Below are 16,389 nucleotides of genomic sequence, written 5' to 3'. Positions count from 1 at the left end.
CCCAGTGCACAAAGGAATACATTATTTTCTCTGCACATGAACCAAAAGAAGTTACGTTTCAGTTAATTCTATTCATTGAAAAGAAGAAACCTATCTAATTATCTTATACGCGGTCCCTTATATAGAAAGTAGAAACCTTTACTTTAGATTCTTTCCCGTACTTTTTTTTTTTACATTTAATTATAAGTATTTGTAGAAGCAGCTTTTGATTTCTCTCCTCTCTCCCAAAGATATCCTCCCTGGAGTCTAATGGCATGCACAGTAATTACAGTTTTCTTACAGACAGCATGGAGGTATGGGAGGCCGGGTACAGGGAGTCTTCATAGATTTCTGAACACACCCAGAGTGGTGCTGTATCTTTTGACAGCTCATATTTAGCCTTGTCCAACAGCAGTGGTCCATGTATATGCTACTCTTCATCCTGTACTTCCTTTAACTTTCTATGGCAAAATCTGTAGCAAAGAAGTCCCCAGTTTAGCCTTTGGAAGGAAGAAATTTCAACCCAGCTTTAGGAACTTGAAAAAGAACAATGTAGACCTTTTCAAATCTATTTTTATAAAATCAACAAATGTAACTTTTGCCCTGTATTACTGTTGATGAGTTTCTTGGAAGTGAGTGGCAATATAAGTGCTTTAGCAATTTAGTTTTTGTTTTTTTGTTTTTTTTTTCTGCTTCTTTATTATTCAGAGACTGGGTGTGGAACATGTGGTTTACTGAGGCTTCTTTCTCCGTCTTCCAAAATGGTCTGGTTCACTGCTCTTTAGCACTTCCTAATATTAGACATGGATGAAAAAGGTGGACACAAACTAAAATAGTTTACCACTTTTCTAACTTTTTAAACATTAGAAAAAGAAGAGACTGATAATAAAAGCTAAAATGCAGCTCTTCTCATTTATCCAAGCTCTCTTTTATCACTATTTCCATACATAATCTAGAAGTAAGTATATTATAACTGTGTGAGATATAATTATTATATTAAATAGTTAATTAGAAAAGTTTAGGTTTTTAGGGGCACCTGGGTGGCTTATTTGGGTAAGACTGAGCTCAGTCTAACTCTGGCTCAGGTCATGATCTCACGGTTCGTGAGTTCAAGCCCCACTTTGGGCTCTGTGATGACAGCTCAGAGCCTGGAGCCTGCTTTGGATTTTGTGTCTCCCTCTCTTTCTGCCCCTCCCCAGCTCTCACTCTGTCTGTATCTCAAAAATAAATAAAGATTAAGAAAAATTTTAAAAAAGAAAAGTTTAGGTTTTCAGATATCAATTATATTTGCTTACATTAGGTTGTGTTTTCTTCTCTAGTATTAATACCCTCAGAATTCAATCAGTGATAGTCATGCAAAAGACGTCTCATAACTCACACTTCTTATTGATTAAGAACTATTCATCTAAGTTAAATGAACAATTAATAAAAGAAAACTAAAAGCTGATATGCATGTTTGCAGGGCTGATTCTCTATATGCTATTCTAATGCCCCTAAAAAAGAAAAGCAAAGTTTCTAGATCTCACACGTATGGCTTTGACCTGGAGGTTAACTAAATTCTGTTTATCCTTTCCCACTTGCCTCCAATAGGAAGCAAAGATATGCAGGTATTTGAGAATTTTACTTTATTTTATTTTTTTAAACGTTTATTTATTTTTGAGACAGAGAAAGACAGAGCATGAACAGGGGAGAGGCAGAGAGAGAGGGAGACACAGAATCTGAAACAGGCTCCAGGCTCTGAGCTGTCAGCACAGATTCCGACACCGGGCTCGAACTCACGGACCGTGAGATCATGACCTGAGCCGAAGTCGGACGCTTAACCGACCAAGCCACCTAGGCGCCCCATATTTGAGAATTTTAAAGCAGACTGATTATTGTTTTAGTCTCAGGCAAGACAGGTTCCAAGGCAAAAAAGCATTAAAGAATACACAAATTATTTTATCTAACAACACATAATAAAGGTATAACGGACATGAAACTTCAAGAACTGTCAGAGACCCACATATTGAAAAGAGAAATTCTTTTAAAAATAACTTAAACCAAATATAAACAGAACTAAAATGCAAGATTTCAACATATTTTTTAAGATCTCAACATATTTACTTCAACTATCATTTTAATATTTTGATTAATATAATCAAAATATACTTTAATCAAATATAATCAAATATAATCAAAAATATACTTTTGAAATAAAAGTATAAAGAAACATAAACATTGTATATAAAACTTTGTGCCATAGATCTATAAGGTTTTTTTTTTCTAAATATCTATTGTCTATGTAGTCAAAAACAGGGCACAACACAAGGAAAATCTAAATAAATTATAAAAACAGAAATTGCACATGCTATAATTTTTGACTAAGGTATCCTAGAATTGGATATTTCCTTAATCAGAAAAAAGTAAAGAAAAGTAAAAGTCTTAACAGACATTACTAGAGATTTAAATCATTATCCTTAATTACTGGGTCAAAGAAACAATGAAAAATATCATCACATCTATTTTTAAATTAATGAGCGTAAGTATACTACACATAAAAATTATGATAGGACTAAGGCTACATTCAAAGTAAATTTGCAACATTACATCTTTTCAGTATTAAATAAGACTGAACATAAGTTAATTACTGCACTAAGCAGACCATTCACAATTCATAGAGCAATCAATTAAATCCATAAGACAAGGAGCATAATTTTTGACAAAGTATAAAGAATTTAAAGAACTCTTGAAATCTAATGAAGGAAAGGAAAACAAACACAAAATCACGAGAGATAAAAATTAAAATAATAACTAATATTTACTTAGTATTTATTATGTGTCAGGTACTCTTCCCAGCACATTTTCTGTTACCTCATGAAATCTTCACTTTTAAGTCCTACGAGACAGAAACTGTCCTTTCCTTCTTTCAGACATAGGAACATGCCGAAGATCCAAAGGCAACATGTGGGTGTGATTTTCCATGTACCGGTATCACTATTCCAGTGTAAATTTCTTAATTTCTTAAAAACTTAAAGACTACTAGCCTAGTGTTGACTAGAAGCCTTATTAATAACATAAACAGTCAATTAAAAATATTTGATATTTTGGGAAACCTGAGTGGCTCAGTCAGTTAACTCTCTCAATTTTGGCTCAGGTCATAATCTCAGGGTCATGGGATTGAGCTCCATGAGCCTGCTTAGATTCTCTTTCTCTCTCCCTCTGCCTCTCTCCCCTGCACTTGAGCGCTCTCTCTCTCTCTCTCTCTCTGTCTCTCTCAAAAAAATTTTTTGTAAATGTGTTATATACTGCATTCTTACAATGAAGAAAGCTAGAGAAAAGAAAATGCTATTAGAAAATCATAAAGAAGAGAAAATACATTTACAGTCTTGTACTGTATTTATCAAAAAAAGTATGTGCACAAGTGGACATGTAAAGTTCAAACAATGTTGTTCAAGGTCCAACTTAGCTTTAAAATTTCTAAACTACCGAAGTACTGAAATGAGCAAATGGCTGGGGAAAAAATGCACTGTCTTAATGCTTCTTAGACATGTAAAATCTCCAAAATCTAGAATTCTGAAGACAGTATGAAATAAATTAATTTTATGGAGATATAAACTTCTGAGTCATTCTGATATCTTTTATATCCATGTAGAAATTAATCTTCCACAGACCAAGAAAAAGTCTTGCTAATTAATCTGACTTGGTGCTTGGTTTCAAAAGAATGAAAAAATTACTGTTCGTAAATTTTTGGTGAAGGCTGAGCTTTGGGATGTGCTTTCCTAGATGGTGATTGAGTAAAGACACAGGTTTATTTTCAAGACTCTATTTTTATAGTTTTATTTTTTAGCTTATTAAATATTAACTTGCTTTCTAATTTTTCTCCATGTATCCCTCTCTGCACACCACCTTCATGAAGAAAAGTTGATATTTTCCTCTTTAGAGATTTTTTCTTGATGTTTCAGAAAATATCTTAAGTATTAAAAAAGCAAAAGCCTTTCATTTTAAGTATAGTGCTAGGAATAGTAATCCATCACCTCTCTAACATCTTTTAGATACTTGCCAGCTAAAGTAGTCATAATGAAGTCATGTTGGTTCCATTTGGAAAATCCTCTGATTCTCTCCTTCCTGCTCCCTTTTGCTTTCTGCAGTGACCTGGCCATGTTGGGAAGCACAAGAGATACGGCTGTCCAGCTTCCTTTTTGCTTCTTTCTTGATTTAACCAATTGGAGGTTGAGGAAAAGGAATTGTGCTTAGTAGCAGTAATTGCCAAACCTTGATAAGTTTTCCAAAATGCTCAGAGGTGAAAGAGGGAGGGAGTAGCCAGCGGGAAGTCTGCAGAGAATAAATATCATTGGGAAAAAGAATGACAAAGGTGGCCAGACTTCCCAGTTCTTTTCAGCAAATCTTTCCAACTCAACTGCACTTCTGAAAAGATTCAAGAAAGCCAACAGTACTTTTTAAAAGACATTGAGTGGGTCTGGCTGCTTCCTTTCCCCTGTCAGACTCCTAATCTAAGGAAAAATCATGTGTTTTATATATAATACTTATTTGCAAATTTAATTAATTCTACTATTATTTTATTGTTTATAAAAGAGAATTTCACATAAGTCACATAAAAGTCTCTAGACTGTCAAAAACTAATTCTTCAAAAATTCTTTACTACTCTTTCACAGGTTAGAAATATCAAAGAGCATGGCAGTTATATGTCTCTCTATCATTCATAATTGAATTAAAAGACTCTGAGATAATATTTCTAATCAGTTCCTTACTGAAACAATCATCTTCATAATTGAAATACAATTATGAGTTCCTTTAGATCAGTACTACATAAAGTGTAGTACAGTATGCAAACTATTTGTTACAGACCACCATTGAGATAAGTTGAGAGAGAATAGGCATTTACATACTTAAAAAAAAATTTTTATGTTTATTTTTGAGAGACACAGAGAGACAGAGCACAAGTGGAGGAGGGGCAGAGAGAGAATGAGACACAAGATCCTAAGCAGGCTCCAGGGTCAGAGCTGTCAGCACAGAGCCTGACACGGGCCTCGAACTCACAAACCATGCGATCGTGACCTGAGCCAAAGTGGAGCACCCAACCGACTGAGCCACCCAGGGGCCCCGGCATTTACATACTTTTAGAGCAACTTAACATGACTAGGATATTCAAGTAAGTGTTTCGTGTTTTGCAAAAATATCAGTTGGTGATGGATGGGAAAGATGAACTCTTCGTGTTAAGATAGCTTGAAAGCACGGGTTAGATAATGAAGAGTGTAGTTGCTCATGACTAAGAACACAAAACCACAAATCTGAACATGGTTGCATTTTTAAAAAATTTTTGTTAATGTTTATTTATTTCTGAGAGAGAAAGAGAGAGAGTGTGAGCAGGGGAGGGGCAGAAAGAGAGGGAGGCACAGAATCCAAAGCAGGCTCTGAGCTATCAGCACAGAGCCTGACACAGGGCTTGAACTCATGAGATGTGAGATCATGACCTGAGCTGAAGTCGGATGCCCAACCGACTGAGCCACCCAGGTGCCCCCGGGTTGCACTTTTAATTGAGAGAAATGGTGGTAAAAAGAGCATTGTCTCTATAAGAAATACAAAATGGTGTTTTGATGATCTAAAAAAAAAATTGAATTTTACCTCATATTGGGTTGGGTTAAACACTGGAAGAGCTGCATGGGCTTTTGACCTGTGTGGTTACACAGGACTCTGTGCTCAGAGGGCCCCATACTTGGTTCAATGCTTTGTGGTGGCTGCTTTGAAATTAGTAATAACTTGATTTTGAACTTGTGTGTTTTAAGTGAAATTAAATTTTAATTGTGACAATGTAGAGTGCATATAAGCAGAGGTGATACATGCAACATGTGTGGTCAACATTCTTTGCAGTTCTGTTTACATATACGTTCCTACTAAGTTATGAGCACAGGATTCTGGTGGGCCCACAATGCACAACGAACTCAAGTGAATTCTAGGTAAAAGTGTTATGTGTGTGACTAAAGGAAGAGAGTGCACTGACAACACCAAAAGGCCATGCTTTGAATGCAGACAGAAGCCAGTGTTATTATAAGAAACACAAACAACCAGGGAACCCTATCATATTTTCTTCTGTATCAGCCAACCATTTATACCACACATGAAAGAAAAGGTACAGATAGGGCATCTAATAGCTTCTTTCATTTTCAGTTCTTTCTTATTCATGAGTAAACTGAAAGCAGAGTGTTGATCAAATGTGTACATATCAAGAAGTAAAATAAAAACACTTGAAATAGTTTTTCACAGAACTTCCATTGTTCTATTAACAATGGAATATATATGAATGTATGAGCTATGAAATATTAATTGTAATTTTACGTGATTTTACATGCAAATTAAATGTTCTGATAACTTGTATCAGGACTGACATTGCATAATATGAAGATGAATAGTAAAACTTATGTTAATAACTAAAAATTTTAATTTTCTTTACTTAGAACAACATTGAACAGCAAATAAACATGACATGTTGACAGAGAGATGCAGAAAAAGGGCAAAATATATTTAATGCTTTTAATGGTACTTTTTTCCTGTTTTCAGAGCAAGAGCCTCCACATTTTTATTTTGCACTGGATCCCACAAATTATGTAGATGGCCCTGATTAAACAGGATGTGAAGTGCTTGGATTAAATGGTGTCATTTGCTGTTATCCAGCTTAGATGGCAATATTAGTTTAGGCAGGACAACTTCAACAATATTAAACAGGTTTCATTACTACAGTAGTTTCCTAAAACCTTTACCAGGCTGATGTACACTGAGAAGAACTAAGGAAGGCATAGAGTATGCCGTATATCCTTCCTTATTTGAGTCCAGGGTCATTTTCTCAGTATTTTCAGAGATAAATATGTCTTTGGACATATTGGGTAATTCTGCCTCTACAACTCATTAGTTCTATAAGTTACTTAACCTCTTTGAGTGTCAGTTTCTCCTGTAAATGGAATGCCTAACAATATTTTTTATAAAGATAAAATCTTCTAACAGGTGTCAAATACTTAGTAGGTACTTAATTTTATCACTGCATTTTCCCAAGTCTGTCATTGTTCTGTGGCAGCAATAAAGTTAATATTACACCATGAATCCTTTTCTAAAAATTTTTGGAAATTTTGTTGTTCACCATAGAGGAACCAAAGGAAAACACTGAATATTTCATAAGAATAGAGATCATTATCCAAAACTTCCTGGCATATATTAAGTGCTTAATAAACATGATAGAAATGAATAAATAAAATAATCATAAAACAAAATAAAAAGTATCTCAAGTATAGCCTGGATTCATATCTTGGCTTCTTCCACAAGGCAGATTACTTTCTCACTTTCTTCATTTTAAAAATAAAAGATCACATTTGCCTTGTGGAATTATTATGAGGAGTAAATGACATATAGTATTTCCATACAGTACCTGATACATAATAACTGTTCGGTCTACATTAGCTATATCAATATGTTGAGAATTTCATCCTTTCCCCAAGATTTTATTATAATCCAAGTCTATGGTTCCCTCCTTACTGTAATTGAAAAAGGGGAGATACTCAAGGAATTCATAACCCAAAGGAAATAATAAAAGTAAGTGTAGCAGAGATTAAAGAAAAAATTCAAAACTCTTTTCTAATTCATGTTTCTCACTCTAGAACTTGAAAAAGTTGGGGCCAACAGTCTGGTAGATCTCCTGTTTATTTCCACTGTGTCACAAATGGATAAATATTAAAAATCCCTTTCTTTTGAAATTTATTTCTGATAGTTTTCCTTGGGTGTTGACTTTGAAACAGAATGACCTCATATAAGACGTAGAAGAAATAAGAAGGAACTGTTTACTAACTTACTGAAAGAACTAAAATGTAACTCTTTTATTAGACTGAGTTATATAAATTTTGCATAAATGTTTTTATTATACAATTTAAATACTGAATTTTATCAGTGAGTAGCATGTGTTTTGTATATAGGTAACTGGCATCTCAGGAGACTGAATGTTAGTACTAGCTTGTATAATTCTTAGATGCTTCAGAATAGAGAAGCCTGGGAACTAAGGATTTTAGAGAACAGTACCAAGAAGGCTACACACTTGTGAAGAAGAGATTATTTTCTGAGACTCTTTATGTCCCACTCAATTTACTGTCCATTACTTTATGGTTTAGACCAGTCAAACTCTCACTTCAAGGGTATCCTTTCCACAGTTGCTTTCTGGCTTTTCCATAATTATAATCAATACCTATTTGAAAGCTACTACATGTCAAGCACTGTTCTAGGAATTTTACATGTATTAACTCACAACAAAACTATAAAAAAGATACTTTTATTAATATGTCCATCTTAGAGGAAAGGAAGATGAAGTACAGTTAAGACTAAGTAATTTGCTGAAGGTGACCCTAGCAGGAAGAAGCTATATCAGGGCTCAATCGCAGGCAATCTGACTCAGGGTCCCTGCTCTTCATCACTCGGCTTTACTGCTTCTGCATCATTCCCACTGAAAACTGGACACTGAATCAGGTATACTGATTCAATTGTATCAGTACTGATACAATTCAAATACTGAATTGTATTTGTTCATTCTTCTTCCTATTTCCCATGTCAGGCACTCCGGAAGTGTTCAGAAATATTTACTGAATGAATAAAATATATGTTATTAGAATACCCTGTACAGATTTTTTTTTTAGTTTTAGTTCCATGGGAATATACACATCTTCACCCGTATTTAGTACAAGTATCACAGCAACCTTAGGTCAGTTTGTCAACATGAACTTACCATACAATCTTCTCTCTTCTAGTCCCCATCTTCACCAATGGAACTACCATTTATCCCTGTACCCAAGTCAGATACTTGGAGCAGCTTTTTTTCTCCTTTCTATCCCTGGCTCTCCTTTGTCAATCCTTCCTAACTATATATACAGCAAAACTTTCTTTTCAAACTACCAACACTTCCATTGAGGACTTTGTCTTTTTTTTTTTGAATAATGATGGCAGCTGTTTAATGGTTTCCAAGCTTATGGCCACATTTTTGTAGTATTTATCTTTTGAAAACTTTGGTCATTCCACTTACCCACTATGGTAGGCAGATGTGCAAAGATGTCTAGTTGCTAATTCTCAAAACCTGTGAATATGTTACCTGGTTAGCAGAAGAGACTTTTCAGATATGATTATGGTAAGGACCATAACATCAGTGATATCTTGGGTTATTGGGTGGGTCCAACGTATTCATATGGGTCTATAAACGGAGAAACTTTTCCCAGTTGTGGTCAGAGGAAGATATTACTACAGAGAAATGCAAAGTTGCTGATTCTGAAGATAGAGGAAGGAAGCCATGAGTCAGGGGATGCAATCAGCCTCTGGAAGATGGAAAAGGCAAGCAAACAGAATCTCCCCTGGAGATCCCAGAGAGGAAAACAGCCTTGCTGTCACGTTGATTTTAGCTCATGGAGGCCTGACATTGGACTTCTGACTTAGAGAATTTTAATATAGTAAATTTTTGTTGCTTCAAGCCACTAAATTTGTGGCAATTTGTTACAGCAAATGCAAATGGAAAACAAATGCACCCTCCGTAATTATCCAGTGACTCTTAAGAGATTTCAGGATTCCTTTCTTAATGCCTAGCGTGTGGCTTGAGTCCACTCACATAGTACCCATGGTGATTTTCTATCATAGACCTGTTCTACTTTCATATTGGTGTGGAGGTTTCAGGGAAGGAGAAGAAAGGGCTGCTGCTCACCTGTTAAGTGAAAAATACATTTCCTTTCTGAAGTTAAATATCACAAAATCCATAGCTATCTCAGGGCCTAAACCAAAATTTTGGGGTTTAAGACTATGAAGGGACATTTGGGAAATACCCACAATTCTCATGAAAATAATATGTTCATAGTCTCATGCAGGAAAAAAAAACACGAAGTGATCACCAATTCAGTAAATGGAAATTGTAAAAAAATTTACTTTACCGTAGAAAATATATTTTGTGACTAAAAGTGCACCTAGAAGCAGAGGTAGATATAGTGTGATGTGAATGACACTTAAACATCATTGGGCTCCTCGCTTACATGCCCTTTCTAAAGCTCGAAGAGAGGATCATACATTCCAGTAAAATTTGCATAAGTGAGATATTCCCACTGCAATCCGTTAAGACTACTATTCTTGCCGTTTCTCCAACGCATTTTTCTTTCTACTGGGTGGCATTGGAAGGACATGTTGTATTTGTCATTTTCTATTCTTAAAGAAGGCCCCCAAACTATACAAGATTCAGGCCATGAAAAACCTGGATCCTTCTCTCTGTGAAAAGTAAAGACCAAATAGAGTTTGGTTTTGCCATTAAAGCAAAGTAAGAGGAAGAGTGTCCTTCCTGTTTCAGATAAAAGATTTTCTAGTCATTGGAGAAAGTAAAGCATTGTTAAAGATATGTTCTTTTTGATGCCACTTAAGTCAAACGCATTATTAATTTCCCTCATTTTGATAATTTTTATAATGTAGCATGCCCTTACAGGAGGACACAATGATCTTTGGGTAATGCTTTCCAGGTTGACCCCAAATGGTATTCTTATTGTAAAATAATCCCTGGGAACTTGGGGACAGATGTCCATGTATAATAAACAAAACATATATATTCATTAATCACTTGCCACCATGCCAGGATTCGTAAGGATATAGCAGTGAAGAAAATGTGCTCTCTTCTCTTATGGAGAGTTAGGTAAGGGGCATAAAGTAAACAAGTTAACAAATAAATGAATCATTGTCCACAGCGTTGAAAATCTTTGCATTGGTGAAAAACACAGGCTCCTTTGAAACAGTGACATTTGAGTAGAAACTTAAAAAAAGAAGTCATTCCTGCAGAGATCTCTGCTTGAGGAGTTTAAGGCAGAGGGAACATCAAGTGCAAAATCCTTAGACAGAGTTGAACTTTTTGGAGTTATAGATCAACGCTTTTCAGACTATAGTCAGTGACCAATTTGTGGGTCTTGAAATCAATTTGATGAGTTGTAACACTTTTTAAAAAATGAAATAGAACAGAAAAGAACAAAACAGAAAAATCAGAGTGCATGGCATATTTCAAAATACATTTTTCATAAACTGATATTTATGTGTGTGCATGCATGGGTGCATGTGCATATGTGATCGTGCACATATATGCATATATGGGTCATGATGTAAAATGTATTTTTTTCCTATAGTCTTGATGAAGAGTTTAAAAGACACTGCTGTACAGCTTATCAAGTCATCTGGATACTATTACACATGTAATGAGAGGCAGGGCTGGAATACTGAAACCACATATATACATACAAAGAAAGAGTGAGCTGCACAAAAGCAAAAGCTGGACCCACTGATCCACTCTCATTTCTTTGGCAAGATTAGATTTTTGTATTTAGAAAGCTGAAAATCAGACTCCAGCTCATGGTGCATTTTAAATCAGAGGTAGCCTTTGAGAGGTTCAGGTAGCCATTCTTTTAGAGACACCTATCCCACATTGAACTATCTTGGGCGAACTATAAGAAAGGTGCCCCTGTGGAATGGACAGATTACAAAAGAAGATGTCTCTTCTGAAGGACAGTGGCATGGCAATAACCTTGCCAGGGTAACCAGGCCACACAGCTTAACAGGTGAGTTTCGGGTTGGGTTTCACTCCCTGTCCGACTTTTCCCACAGCTAAGTAGCTATTACCTTGTAGGGAGTACACAACCATATGCGGGATTCCTGGATATACCCCAAAACTCCAGTGCTTTGTGCCCCAGCAGTCAAATTCCAACAGTATTTGCTATCTTGGATGGTAATTACTTGCTTACTTATTTTATTTAAAAAATTTTTTTTTAATGTTTATTTGTTTTTGACAGAGAGAGAGAGAGACAGAGCATGAGCAGGGGAGGGGCAAAGAAAGAGGGAGACACAGAATCCAAAGCAGGCTCCAGGCTCTGAGCTGTCAGCACAGAGCCCAAAGTGGGGCTTGAACTCACAAACCGTGAGATCATGACCTGAGCCGAAGCCGGACGCTCAGCCGACTGAGCCACCCAGCCGCCCCAACTTATTTTTAGGCAATATCCATACCCAGTACAGTGTCTGGTTCAAAACTCAATTATGCTCAAAACTGAAGTAATTGGAGATGTAACTATCTAGGAATCAACAAAGTGAATATATTGGATGATGATGTCAGAAACCACACATAGGTTGCACATAGAACAACCTAAAATAAAGACAACTTGAAGGGCCTCTGAGGGTCAGGCCAGTTCTATCTCACACACCGAACGTTCCTTTTAGCTTCAACTTACTCTTTTTGACATTTGCTATTACTTTTTCTTAGTGCCCATTTTCTTTCTTTTGGTGTGACTGTTGCTGGCTACTGAGCCCCTGCTCTGACATGTCCACAAGCCACTGTGTTCTAGCATGAATTGCCTTTGCTTTCCAATTTTCACATCTTGGTTTGCCCCTGACTATGATCAGTCAAGTGGTTTGGCCAATCTCATCGCACTGAAGACTCCATCTGCCACATGTGTAAGTCCCTGAGTCCTGACATCCTCCCCCACAGTGAGCCTGGCCCATTTCACCCCTTCGCGCTTCCATGGGCTTCCCATACTGTGCCTTCATTTATCGAATGAAATTAGTTACCTGGCATATCAAGCATTTTGAAATATTTATATGCAGGCAGAACATATAAGACTGTGCTTATCAGCAGTAATTGATGTTAAAAATAAACAGGGTAAATTTACTTATACTAAAATTACCATTATTATTCAATTAAAATACCTAATTGATATAGTACGTTCATACCTAGCATAGTAAATGTATTACTTAAAATTCATATGAATCATTAACATAGTAATTGGAGAACTGTAAAGACTATTTCTAAATAAATAATTTTTATCATGAAGACTTAGCACAGATTGTGGTTCTAAATAAGGTGGTTTTAGCTGTGTTTAAGTCGGGCAAGTAAACTGAACAAATTACTGACCAAGATTCCAGGGCCAATTCCAAGAGTTTCAATTAATACTTACTTGCTAGTTGAGATGTTCTGTGTCAAACATGCAAATGTCAAACAATATAAGAAGAAATAAGTCACATATTTCATTCAGCTTTATTGCTGGAAAATAAAGTTTGTTTATTTTTGTTTGTTTTTTACTTTAGTTTATCAGGCATGATTGAGCTTTTCAAAAGATATGGATTTTTGGAATACCTCCATTCAAATCTGAGTAATTGTAAATGCAAATGGGCCTGTTAAAAAAGGTCTGTCTCTTTGTGCCAAGGAAAGTTAAATGACTAAATTCAGAAAATTCAATGAGGGATCAGAGTCAGCTTTACAAACAATTATTTAGGTCATGCTGCCTTAACTTGGTCTTTGCTCAAGAAATCATTCCTTCAATTAGAGCAAATTGTAGATAATGGAAAAATTACCAAGAACAAAGGCTTTTGTTTGTACACATATGCATTCATTCTCTGTTGAATGTGGGACATGCACAAAAATTATCTAAATTATGACATCTATGGCACTTTTGTTCCTCCTTCTTCCCCATATACTCATATAAATAAAATTACTGCCTTATTATTATTATCATTATTATTCAAACATTACTTTTGAAAGGTGCAAGCCTGAGCTACAGTGCCATTAAAGCAGACAAAACCAAATGGAGTCGCAGATAAGATTTATCTCAAGGTGATTGAAACCTCAATCTACACAGACTAGTGATTCTTGATCAGATTAGCAAGAGTGGTTTTTTTTTTAATACTATTTAAAAAAAATTTTTTTTGACATTTATTTATTATTGAAAGACAGAGCATGAGCAGGGGAGGGGCAGAGAGAGGAGGAGACATAGAATCCGAAGCAGGCTCTAGGCTCCAAGCTGTCAGCACAGAGCCTGACGGGGGTCTCGCACTCACAAACCATGAGATCATGACCTGAGCTGAAGTCGGATGCTCAACTGACTGAGCCACCCAGGCGTCCCTTAATGTTATTTTTAATATTATATTCTTTCTTTTAAAAAAATTTTAATGGTTATTTATTTCTGAGAGAGAAACAGATACAGCGTGAGCAGGGGAGGGGCAGAGAGATGGGGACACAGAATCTGAAGCAGGCTCCAGGCTCTGAGCTGTCAACACAGAGCCTGACGCGGTGCTCAAACTCATGAACCATGAGATCATGACCTGAGCCGAAGTTGGACGCTCAACCGACTGAGCTACCCAGGCACCCCAGTCTATTTTTCATTTAAAAATGTTCTTGCAACTTCATTATTTTATTATCTTAAAATAAAATCACTTGGATATAACAGAGCCAAGTGTCAGAATAGGAACCTGAGAGACCTGAGATTACAAAAAGGCACGCTGGGAGTATTCTTTCCACGTGTTATGCCAAAAGACAATATGCTAGTCAAGCAACATTACTCTTCAGAGCAACTCTACTCTGGAATAACTAATAATTATAATTTTATTAATTTTCTTAAATCAAAAAGTTTAATGTTATAAGATTTCATTATTAATCTGGGTGTGCTAAAAATCAGGGGTTCCCAGACTTGGAAATTGTGTGGACCCAGAAAATATTGAAACAAAATAATAGTGATATTTTCTCCCCTATAAGAATAATAAAACAATTAAACAAAAGAAGCAACCAACCAAAATAAACCTGCCATCTGTTGTTATTATAATTTATTAAAAGCAATGTCATTTGACATCAAACAAGCATGAATTATAATCTTAGAATAAAGGACAATCCTATGAATAATTCCAAATTAGGTTTATGAAAGGTCATTACTTTTTTTTTTTTTAACGTTTATTTATTTTTGAGACAGAGAGAGACAGAGCATGAACAGGGGAGGGTCAGAGAGAGAGGGAGACACAGAATCGGAAGCAGGCTCCAGGCTCTGAGCTGTCAGCACAGAGCCCGACGCGGGGCTCGAACTCACGGACCGTGAGATCATGACCTGAGCCGAAGTCGGACGCTTAACCGACCAAGCCACCCAGGCGCCCCGAAAGGTCATTACTTTTTAAATGGTTTTTTTTTTTTGCTATACCCATAAAACTTAGTCAAGAAACACATTTGTCCAGAGACTGATGTCTGATAACTGCTATTATAGAGACTTCTAAAATGCTGAGTGCATATTTTATTTGCATGAAGGAAGCTTAAATAAATTAAGCTTTAATTATTACCTGCTCCAGGCTCTCATTTCCTTATGTATGAAATGGGCATAATATGAAATGGGAGAATTCAATGGGTTAATACACCTGAAATCTCTTCTTTGCAAGTTTATTAATTTATTTTGAGATAGAGAGCACAAGCAGTGCACAGGGGTGGGGGGTGGTGGGGGTGGGCAGAGAGAGAGGGCGAGAGAGAGAATTCCAAGCAGGTTTTCTGCACTGTTAGCACAGAGCCCAATGCAGAACTCGAGCTCACAGATCACAAGATCATGACCTGAGCCAAAGTCAGACATTTAACCAACTGAGCTACCCAGGTATCCCATGTCTGAAGTCTTTAGTACAGAATCTGTCACATGCATATGCACTCAATAAATGTCAACTGTTATTCTTACTGACAGTAGTGCTTAAGGCCTTGTTATACTGAAATTTGATTCATCTCTAAAATACCCATCTCTCAAATCCGTATTAAATATCTCAAAGGGAAAAAAACATAAACAGATATTAAACTCTAGTCTATAATATGTATGCTAAATTGTACAAGTGAGGTGTACTGATGTCTGTAATTTACTTTGCATCAAAAAGAAGATGAATTTATAGATGGATAGAAGGGCAAGTAGATGAATATTAAGTACAAAGCAAATGTAATAAACGCTAGTTATAGAACCTAGGTAGTGGACGTATGTAAAAATCTTTCATATTTTCTATGTTTTTCAGAATGAAATAAGAAAAAATTAAAAAGTCCAAAATTTTAAAGAAACCATCTTAAAACTGTTACCACCTATTAATTAAAATAAGAAGCTATCAGATACCGACATTGTTCCTAACACCTGCCTGGGAGTTCCATAGTTCTATCTAAGGGTAGGTTTTCTGCTGTCTTGGCTCCAGGTCCAAAATTACTAGTTGTGATAGTGCCTCTCTAGGCATGTTTTCCCTGGCTCCCACTTCAGCCACACAGCTGAAGCTGTGGGAGGCCCTGGTGCCTCCAGGCCCAACCTTGCATATGGTTTTGACTTACCTGATCAGGCCAAACCTGGGGACATGTGAGGGCAAGTGTGAGCAGACTCTGGGAATGACTAAGTTGTAAATTGGTCTCTAGTCTGCAGTCAGGTTTTTGAAATGCAGCAATTATATAATTTGATGATAATGTTCAGGACAAACAGAGCGTTAGTTGCAAAAACATGAAAAAAAAATGTGCTGACCACGTAACTTGCCACAAAACACTTGGTATTTGGGGTCCCCTGTGTGGCTTAGTCAGTTGAGTGTCCAGCTCTTGATATTGGCTGAGGTCATGATCTCACAGTT

This window comes from Panthera tigris, chromosome B2 (genome assembly GCF_018350195.1).
Source record: "Panthera tigris isolate Pti1 chromosome B2, P.tigris_Pti1_mat1.1, whole genome shotgun sequence".
Classification (NCBI taxonomy): Eukaryota; Metazoa; Chordata; class Mammalia; order Carnivora; family Felidae; genus Panthera; species Panthera tigris.
This window is presented reverse-complemented; position numbering follows the sequence as displayed.